This window comes from Triticum aestivum, chromosome 7B (assembly GCF_018294505.1).
Source record: "Triticum aestivum cultivar Chinese Spring chromosome 7B, IWGSC CS RefSeq v2.1, whole genome shotgun sequence".
Taxonomy (NCBI): Eukaryota; Viridiplantae; Streptophyta; class Magnoliopsida; order Poales; family Poaceae; genus Triticum; species Triticum aestivum.
In genome coordinates this window covers 288622289-288626684 of record NC_057813.1, presented here as the reverse complement: position 1 = coordinate 288626684, position 4396 = coordinate 288622289, and the positions used below count along the sequence as shown (strand labels likewise).

General features: G+C 46.7%; 1 long non-coding RNA gene across 1 annotated transcript; it reads left to right on the top strand.

Moving 5' to 3' along the window:
- The first annotated feature begins 354 nt into the window (after positions 1-354).
- Positions 355-1739, top strand: LOC123160666 (uncharacterized). The gene is made up of 2 exons (XR_006480282.1): positions 355-1311; positions 1417-1739. It is a non-coding gene; the product is annotated as an uncharacterized lncRNA (long non-coding RNA).
- The last annotated feature ends 2657 nt before the right edge of the window (positions 1740-4396 follow it).

Sequence of the window (4396 nt, the reverse complement as noted above, 5' to 3'; positions counted from 1 at the left end):
TTCTTGTTTTCATTTGTATTGATGAACAATGTGAAACTATGTATGTATATATGGATGAACTCCGTGAAACTATGTATGCATTGGATCTTTTAATATCCTATGTGTTATGTTGCATTGATGTACTGCTAGATGTTTGATACATGTGCTATGTTTGATGTTGAAACTATATATACCATATATATATATATATATATATATATATATATATATATAGAGGGTGGGTCTATTATGATAACACCCCTAAGAGTCTTATTCTGCTAACAGCCACCTTATTCTGCTAACAACGTCGAGTTGACCCGTAGCTAGAAACTAACCCCGCGAACAAAAAAACTGAACTTCACCGGACAAAAAAAAACACCCACACCCCACCTTATCTCCCCACGACCCCAGCCAGTCACCTCCCTCCTAGCGCCGTGCCCGGCCTCCTTCCCCGCGCCAGCCCACCTCCCTCCCCACCTTCTCCGACGCGGCGCGCCCCCTACCCTTCCTACCTTCTCCGGCGACGCCGGCCACCACCACCTCCTTTCCCGCAGCGCTCCACCCTCCCACCACCTTCCGGGGATCTGGCCGGCGACCATGGGGACGACCTCCCAACCACCGGGACACCAGACCACGCCACCCCCCTCCAACCATTGCTGCCTCCCGAGTTCTCCTCGCCGGCGCCACACCGTTATCTGCCGGCCGCCCCCATGCTCTGCCCCGATGCCACACCTTCTTCTTTCTTCCTCCCCTGTCTCCCACAACCAAACGCCGCCACACCCCAATGCCGGATCCAAGTCCCAGGAGTTGCCGGATTCGCGCGAGATACACTGCTTCCAAGCCTCCCGCAGTGGTCCTCTTCCCGGCCGACCATCTTCCTCGCAGGTTTGGGTGTGGCGTGCCCTGCATCTCGCCGGATTCCCACGGCTCTCCTCTGTAGAAGGGCAAAAGGTTTGCCGGATCTGGGCGTCTGCGGTAGTTGTTTTTCGACAACCTCCACCTCAGGCCTCCTGCTCGCAAGCGCCTCCCGTGGCCGTGGACGCCGGCGAGTGGCGACCGTCGGACCCCCCGCGCCTGTAGCCACGGGATCCAGCCGGATCCCCTTATCCTCACCTCGGATCGTGCGGTGACCTCCATGTCACCGGTGACGAGCTCCAACACCGACGCCCACACCCCCCTCCCCCCTCCCCGAGCATCGATGAAGAAGCGTGCAGTGCAGTGTGCGGTGCGTGGAGATGTAGTGCAGTCTTCCGGCGCATTCCCCGGATGCGTGCGAGGGGAGTCGACAGCTGCACCAACGCCCCATGGAAGAGCAGTAGGCGTCGCTTTGCAGTTAAGAAAAAAATGCTTTTGGATTTTTGCTGTCATTTTTTGTGTATTCAGCCCAGAAGATTTCCTAGTGCAGTCCGGTGATTACTAATGCAAGGTTTTTTATAGATGCAGTGGTGCAGTTCGATTAAATCCCCCCACTTCTTCCACATCCCCTCGTCCGTCCTTGGAGCAGCACGGGCTTGGTGGTGTAGTACAACACGGCGAATGGCTGCAGTTTGCTGTGTAATAATGCGGCTTTTTCAGATTTCATCGGGCACAAAAATTGTAGTCTTTATCTTCGATGCAGTGCTGCCTTGTTTCGTGTTGAATCTGCAGTTGCTAAAAGAGCACCATGGCTAGCTGTGTGTTGTGCGTACAGTCCCGACGGTGTGGGCATGCCGTTCACTTGGAGCTCCCTGGCTATTCAATTTGCCATGTGCTACTGTTCATTTTCCTATGTTTTCCTCAGTTAACTTAAAAAAAGTTATGGTTGACTTGGATGCAAATTCACTTTGCAAATTCTTCTTATTTTTTTAGAAAACGAGGAAACACATGATGCAGCACACTAACCTTGATCATGTAGTACACTAACCTTGATCATGTAGTCTGCATGCGCTTAATCAAATTGAGGGGTGCCCGTGTGAAACCACAACACAAGGTTAAATTTCAGGGTACACACGGTGGAAGAAACCAAGCAAAAAACAATGTGGTTCACTCGCCTCGTCCTCGTAGAGCGGAAGAATTTCTAAAACAAAAAAAAAATGTGTGTGGTTCGTTTTGCAGTGCGTTTGGTCCTCGGATGTGGTTCACTTTTGAGAGTGATGTTGTTTACTTACCCCCGACATGAAAATGCAAAAAAAATTAGCGAAACAACAAGATGGTAATGCGGTTCACTTTGATATATGTCGCAGCTCACTTGCCCTTGTCTTTGCGGTCCACTCTCGTTCATCACACAAAGTTGAAAAAAAGACAACAAAAACAAAAACTCGTATGGGGAAATTTACGTCACATAAAAAAGAAATCATGCAGTGCACTTGTCAGTCTGATGCAATGTGGTTTTTGGTCGGAAAGCAGTGCGGTTTTCTGTCTGATGCAGTACATACGACGATTTTGGGTCGTGAAAAAATAGAGTGTCCGCATTTCGGTAAATTTGAAATTTCTCTTAAACCGTAAAGAATTAGAGACTGTGTTCTACACAAAAAAGTTGCGCCTCATCGATATCTTTCCAACGGCATATAATTTGAATCATTTCGACCAACGGTTTGTAAAAAATCACGAAAAACGGCCACTGCCTCTCGTCGTCAGCCGCACGATTTTCAAAATTAAATTAAAACTGTAAGGAATCTTAAAAACATTTCAACATATGAAAGTTGCGCCTCATCCATAGCTTTTCAATGGTGTATGACACACCCCATTCCGACAAACGGTTAAGAAACTGGAGCAAAAACAGTACCGAAAATTTGAATTTTAAAAAAAAACAGAATTCCGCGATTTAGTAAATTTGAAACTGCTCTTAAACTATAAGGAATTAGAGAAAAATTTATATATGAAAAAGATGTGCCTCAATGATATCTATCCAACGGCGTATCGTTTGCTTCATTCCGACAAGCGGTTTAGAAGAAATCGCGAAAAAATGCCCGCTGCCACTCGTCATGGGCCGCACCATTTTCAAAACTGCTCTTAAACCGCGTGGAATCTCGAAAAGTGTTCAACATGTCGAAGTTGCGCCTAATCCATAGCTTTTCAAAGGTATATTACACGCCTTGTTCCAATGAACGGTTAAAAAATTAGAACGAAAACAGTACCGAAAAAATAACACGTGCAATTTTTTTCGACGAGAAGTTCACTCGTATGAGTACTGCAGCACACTTGGTTCAAAGAATGACGTGCACTTACGTTCAGCGTGTAGTGCGGAAGTGATGTGCAGAATAGTTATTCTGCTAATATTAGCAGAATAGACCGTCTGTATATATATATATATCTTTTGAAAATGCAGGGATATAATAGAAAACAGAAAAAACAGCAACAATACGGCACTTTGCCATCCGCCACCGATGACAAAGGTGCCTTTGCCATCTGCCTCCAACGGTAAAGAGGCCACATGGCAGCAACCTATGTAACCTGGGATCTGACCCGTTTGGTCAGTTTGCCATCCGTGGAAGACGGCAAATGGCTGGGTCTGCTGATGTCACAAAGAAGACGATAAAGGGTTGTGCAACTTTGTCGTCAACTGGCAAATGGCAAGGGCAGCTGTTAGCCACCTAACGTGGCTAACGCATGGTTTTTGCCGTCCATGTTCTTTGTTGTCCGCCGCTGACGGTAAAGGTCCTTTGTCATCCGCTTTGCGGAAGCAAACGGCAAAGAACTTGTTTACCGTTGCTCTCTTTGCCGAGCAGGTTTGCCATCGATGGCGGACGGCAAATAAGCTTAGTGTAACATGGATGATATAATGAAAACGTGTGAGCACTGACAACTAGAATGAAATGTGTGAACATGAATGTAATGTCGGTGGGAATATGTACTCCCCCAAGCTTAGGCTTTTGGCCTATCATGGTAATCACCATCTGCGGCCTGCATAGTAGTCAGAGTGGTAACTAATAGAGGCTCTTGGTGCAACCAACTCAGCCCGCCAAGCATCCGCGACCTCCGCATTGTGCTCGCGAGCCTCACTCTCAGAAACATAATATCTTCTTTTGCTGTCAAAATCAAAGAGAGCAGGCGCAGGCAAAGCAATATGCACAATGGATTCTTTATCGAATTGCAAGTTATAAGTGTAATTATCGAGTTTTCTCTTGAGGAACTTATGATGCTTCATGGCCTCAAAGTCTAAGTACTGAGTATGTAGGATAGGGTCATTGGGCCAAGGTGAAACACCCAGCTCCGTTGCTAAACGTGAAGCATAAATCCCACCTTAAAAATAACCACTACCAGCTTGTGTTGCAACCTGCATGCAACAATCACTAAAAGGTTATAACATTGGATACTGGTGAGGGCAGTGTGTATGAGGCTCAAGTCAGGAGCACACAGTGTACTACAGTCTTGTTTGCCTACAATACATTTGCCATTAAACAGTGCAGTATTGAATTGATGGGAAGTGAATACTTTT